The sequence below is a fragment of the Mustela erminea genome, chromosome 2 (genome assembly GCF_009829155.1).
Source record: "Mustela erminea isolate mMusErm1 chromosome 2, mMusErm1.Pri, whole genome shotgun sequence".
NCBI lineage: Eukaryota > Metazoa > Chordata > Mammalia > Carnivora > Mustelidae > Mustela > Mustela erminea.
Window position 1 is genome coordinate 101,316,583 of NC_045615.1, and position 6,000 is coordinate 101,322,582.

General features: G+C 50.9%; 1 protein-coding gene across 7 annotated transcripts in view; it reads right to left on the reverse strand.

The window, feature by feature from the left end:
- The window catches only part of KIAA0232 (KIAA0232 ortholog), an 85,979-nt gene extending 80,197 nt beyond the window's left edge, over positions 1-5,782 (reverse strand). For 4 of the 7 annotated variants that reach the window (XM_032333761.1, XM_032333758.1, XM_032333760.1 and 1 more), the window contains exon 1: positions 5,564-5,781. The gene's annotated coding sequence lies outside the window, so the exon portion shown is untranslated. Of the gene's footprint in view, positions 1-5,563 lie in introns of all 7 variants that reach the window. The other 3 variants (XM_032333762.1, XM_032333764.1, XM_032333763.1) reach the window with 2 other exon arrangements.
- Positions 5,783-6,000: the final 218 nt, after the last annotated feature.

Sequence of the window (6,000 nt, forward strand, 5' to 3'; positions counted from 1 at the left end):
CCGGGATCGAGTCCCGCATCGGGCTCCCAGCTCCATGGGGAGTTTGCTTCTCCCTCTGACCTTCTCCTCGCTCATGTTCTCTCTCACTGTCTCTCTCTCTCAAATAAATAAATAAAATCTCAAAAAAAAAAAAAGTTTTGAAATTATAGCTGGTTTTCCTTACCTAGTTTCTCCCTCTCCAGCCAGGGGTAACAGTGATGACCAGACAAAGGAAGAGACAAAGAGCTATGTGGAAAGCCTAGTGACCCAGAATGCTTTGGAAGGAATACCAAAATCAGAATTTTAACAGTCCTCCAAATTCTAAATAGAGAGATTCTATCACTTAATAGTTACAAGACATATAAGATTAAAATGAAAACATTTGCTTTACTGAAAAATAACATAGTGTGAAATTTGACAATTCCCATTTCCACTGACTTTCTTAAGCCACAAGCAAAAAATCTGGTTCATCTACAGATAGGTCTGGTCTGCCTGTCCTCAGAATAATTTAGGACCACTGTCACTAATCTGCTCATGCAAGAGCCCTCTCCAATGAAGTACTCACTTCTCTGCTTGGTATCAAACTAATAAAGAACAGGATTGTAGGTGGAAAACCCAGAGAACTTTTTCTTTACACACACACTTAGAAGGATGCCCCAGGAACAATCTGTGAACATTGTTACAGTAAACCAGCACATACAATCTATCAACTTAGCCAACCACTAGTGTCTTCTACACCTGCTTAAAGTACTGGCTAACAGCTGCTGCTTACCAAGCATTTATTATGTGCTGGCCCTGTTCTGCATCATGGGCATGCATGAAGCTCTCACAGAGAACCATTCCAACCCTGCTTCCCCTCTGCTGAAATCAGAGACTGCAGGATGGCTGACTTAATTCCCTCAAGTATTTAATGAGTAAGTACTACATAAAAGACCACACTGCACAGTAGAAGAAATCAAGCAGTGGGTAAGGTTTCCGGTCTTCCCTCAAGAAGTTTATAATCCAGGAAAGACCTCCACGTAAAGACTACACTAAAATGTCATAAGGTAAAATAACTGAGTGGGGGCATCAGTCAAGCACTGTGTGGGAGAAGAATGATAACGAGTTAACTCTGACAACCCAGAAAGAAGTTTCTTTCATGGAAGCAGAAGCATTTAAGCCAAGCTCCCAGTATTAAAGATTTTTATAGGAAGAGAAAGGCGCAAAGGATGTTCCAGAGTAAAGCAACTGGACAAAACAAGCACAAAAGTGGCCAGAAGCCTAGGCTGAAATACGAGGTGGAGGTGGTGAGAGAGGGGCAGTAGAGACAGGGCTGAGAGTTATAGGAGACTAGGTGGCGTTGGTCTTACAGTGATTTCTTTACCACTAAGACCCAACTGGTGGTAGTGTCTCTAAGGAGAAAATCTTTGTAGAAGTAAGCCTACCAACAGAACTAGGCCATATTTCAGGTGCAGCAGAATGGCGGTGGGGGGGAGGGGGTTGTGCTGAGAACCTCTGCAGCGCACACTGGAGGCGGGGATGATGGGATCTGATCTACCCACTGCAATTCTGGCAACAGAACACAGGAAGACCAGGGAGACCAGAGAAAGGGAGGCCATCAGGAGGCCTACAGTAACAATTTACAGGAGTACTGGAAGGGCTCACTAGGGGAACTGCTGAGAAAAACGCTGATGGAAAAGAGACATGGGGGGTGGACCTCGTAAAAACCCAAGTTTCCAGCCTGGGAATGGTAATGAGGGAGACAAATGTGTGGCAAAGGCATCCTATAAGCTTCTATCTGAACAAGGACATGCCACACACAAAGTATAGCCACTTTAAGTGACGCTGCAGAGCAAAAATAGCACAGACAAGACTGCTCTCATTTCACAGAATAAAGACACTGAGGTCCAAAACAGATTTAACTGACTTGCCCAAGCTGACACAGGGGCAAAAGAGGAGCCAAGACACCAACCCGAGTCTTGCAAACCCAGGCCTAATATTCTTTATTTTATTTAATTAATCAATTATTTATTTATTTTAAAGATTTTATGTATTTACTTGTCAAAGAGAAAGAATGCACAAATAGGAGGAGCAGCAGGCAGAGGGAGAAGCAGGCTCCCCGCTAAGCAAGGAGCCAGGTGTGGGACTCAATCCCAGGATCCCCGCCAGGATCAGGACCTGAGCCAAAGGCAGACACTCAACCGACTGAGCCACCCAGGTGTCCCCTAACGTTCTTTAAATAACCCTCCCAAAAACCAAGTTACTTTTTATATTGTAACAAATGTCCAAAAAAAAAAAAAAAAAAAAGGCGTTTTAAACAAAAAATGCTTTAAAAAGGAGCTTTAGGGAGGCCTGGGTGGCCAGTGGTTTAAAGCCTCTGCCTTTGGGTCAGGTCATGATCCCAGAGTCCTGGGATCCTGCATCCGCATCCGGCTCTCTGCTCAAAAGGGAGCCTGCTTCCTCCTCTCTCTCTGCCTGCTTGTGATCTCTGTCAAATAAATAAATAAAATCTTAAAAAAAAAAAAAAGAGCTTTAATCTGCTGGGAGTGCAATTTTATCTCAAAGGTAAGAAATATTCTGGGGCGCCTGGGTGGCTCAGATGGTTAAGCGTTTGCCTTAGGCTCAGGTCATGGTCTCAGGGTCCCACATCAGGCCCCCTGCTCAGCCGGGAATCTGTTTCTGTCTCCCCACTCCTGTGCACACACGCTCTCTCTCTCTCTCAAATAAATAAAAATAAAATCTTAAGAAGTATTTTAAAGCTTGTGCTCTCGTTCCCTCTACCCAAGAAAGGGACTCACTTCCCAGTCAGCAGTGCAGGCTCATGGACCCTGAAGTTCAGACACAGAAGAGAAAAGTGGTTGTTTCTAGTTTCTATAAAAATCCCACCTGGTATTATGTGAGAGATCAAACATAATGGAAAAGAAATATTCTAAGTATTAAATACCTTCAATGTAATAAAACTATTTTGAACATCGTGGCTGGTACTCTTATGTTTGTTTTTAAAATACTTAGTAATAATAATATATTACATAAGGAGAATGACAGACTTTGACTTTATTTAGCAAACATTTGAACACTTTTGTGTTAAAGCACCTGAGCAAGGTGCTGGGGGCAAAATAATGGTATGGCCATCACAGCCAGAGTTTCACATAAGCAATGTAAAGTGATACAGGCAATGATGAAAGCAAAAGAGAGGATTATGACTGCAGCAGTGAATAATTCACATTCACAGGGTTTCTAAAGGGCTCCAGAGCACATAAAATGGGGTGTGAACTTTTAAAAATGGGAGAGGGCGGGAGTGAGAGCACTGCAATCAGAGAAAAGGACATAAGCAAAGAAGGAAGTAGCGGGGCACACTTAGAGAATGGAGCATAGTTCCATTCGGTGACAGTGTAGAAAGGTGACAGAGCGGTCAGGTAAAGTTCAGAGATGATTCGGGCCAGAACGAGGGGCCCTGAATGTGATGCTCGTGTATCTGAATCCAGGCTCCAAACAACAGGCAGTCTTAGCTCTCTGAGCCAAAGACTGGCAAGATGTGATCTGTGTTTAGGAGAGAGGACTCTGGCAGCCAGGCAGAGAGTGCACAGGAAGGGGTGGGGAGGAATCTAAAGAGAGCATCAGCCAAGAGAGGAATCTGTGGCTTCACAAACTAGCACTAACTAATCTTGTATTTTAAAAGCAGAGGGCTTTTGACAGAATTACTTCACATCTCCCCTCACCTGATCACCCCAAGCACCCTGTGGGACAGGTATCATCATTCCTTCCGTATTACAGACCAGAAAACTGGCTCAGAGGCCATTAACTGCTCCAAATCCAACGCTGCTAAAACAGGGAGAAAAGGCAAGCACACTATGCAAAATAAAAAAACAATCCTACTGCTTCCGAAGCAAAGGTAAAGGTATATCATTAGAGAAATGCTAAAAATCCATAATTTTCTGAAATGTTGGCAGCTTGTGCAACAAATAAGCTAATTACCATTAAAATTATTACAGATTTGCTTCTTGTTTTTGCCATGTTAAAGACTCGTACTATTCTTTAAAAAGCAAAAAACCCTCTAATTCCACTTCCTATGGATTTAAATACTTAAGAGTAGTAATCTCCCCTCCACTGAATGTTCCAGTGGCCAAACGAACAAACATGAAAACTGATCCATGTGCCCAAACTCAAGAAGTAAACTACTTTTGAAATAATTAAAAATTCATTATTTAGCACATACAGCAATTCAATCTAGTATATACAATAAGGCATGGTTACAAAGAGCTAACCTAAAGGTAGGCAAAGGCACAATTTTGGAAACAGTTTTTGTCACAAAGAAAAGGCATAAAAAGGATTTTGAGACCCATTTAAGAATGGATCCATCCAAAACAACCAATGACAGAATATTTGACCTTCAGGATGCAGACTGGTAGATTTCCCCCGCTTTAAGTGCATAGTCTATGAAACGGTCCAGGAATTCTGGCATGGGTCTCAGACTGCATAGGAGAAATCTAGCTTGGGGATCTGATTGTTTAGTTTTATCCACAACATCACCTCCTATTAACAAAACTGCCTGCCCGCACCCCTTCACCCATCTTCTACCACCGGGTTGTCTTTTTTTCTTTTCTTTTCTTTTTTTAAAAAAGCAAAGGCCCAAAGATGTAAAACCCATTCTTAGAAACTTGGGACAATGAATCCAAGCATCCCACCCAGCTCATTACTAGCAGGATCACAATTAAATGATCCCAAGGAACCGCACGTCCCCTCCCCGCCTAATCTCCTACACCTTCTTCTAGATTAAGTCTCTACACCTCGCCCAGAGGCCCCAAACTGAGAAACCAAAACTGGGTTCGGCCACGACCTGGGCGGGGCGGGGGGGGGGGCAGGGGTCTCGTCCCGGGGAGCCCGGCGGGCCTGTCACCTGCGCACTGCACGCGGCACGCTACCCCCTCGGGCGGCAGGCTGCCCTGCGCACGCGACGGCCCCGAATCCCGGGCCGGGGGATGCGGGGAGCTCCGCGAGCCCGCCGCGGCCCCGCGATCCCGGCATCCCGCCGGCGCCGGCGACTCAGCCGGCCCGCAGCTCTCGCCCGCGGCCGTAACCTTCGCCGGACCCCGCGCCCCGCCCGCCCCGCGCCACAGGCCCGCGCGCCCGTCACTCAGCGCCCGCCCCGCCCCGCGCGGCCCCTCCCCCGCCGGCGGACTCCCCGCCCGGGCCCCCAAAGGACAATGCTGGAGGGGAGGGGCGGAGGCACGCGCGGGCCGAGGGCAATGCACCGGGCGCCCACCCGCCGGCCGCTGGAGAGACCCGCCGCCAGCCCCGCCAGCCCCGCCGCCCCCGGGTCCCGCGCCCCGCCTCGCCTCCCCGCCGCGAGCCGCTCCCCGCGCGGCTGCACCGGCCCATTGTGCGGACTCATCGTCCGGCCCCGGCGCGCCCGGCGCGGAGCGAAGCCGCAGCGGCCGGGACTGGGGCCTCCGGGCCCCGCCGCACGCCCCGGGCCCGGCCGGGGTTCTCGCGGAGCCCCCAGGCCCGCCGGGGCAGTCCGGCCTCCCTCAGGCCGGCCCCGGGCCCCTCCGCGCCGGCGGCCGCTCCGGCCCGCGCCCACCCGCCCGACCCCGGCCCGCGGTACCTGCCGAGCGGCTGGGCGGCGCGGCGGCCGGCGGGGGCGCCTCCTCTCGCGGCGAGGGCTCCGAGCGGCTGCCGAGCGCCGGCGGCCCTGGCCTGCGCCTTACGTAAAGCGGCGGCGGCTCCGGCGCCACTCGGCGGAGGGCGGGAGGCGGCGCGCCGCGGCCGCTCCGCTCCGTTACCCGGCAACTGGCCTCAGCGCCCCGCCAGCCGGGCGCGCTCCATATCCTTCCGCCCAGCCGCCGGATTACATCAGCGCCCGCCCGCCCCGCCCGGCCCCGCCCCTTCGACCGCCCGGCCCCGCCCCCACAGCCGGCGGGCCCCTTGGGCGGGCCGCTCAGGGGCCCGGGTCCTGGCGGAGCCACTGGGCGGGGCGTGAGTGCTGGGGGCCGCCGGGAGGTGCAGGACTGCGGGTGGGAGCCCACCCCACGTGAGGGCCGT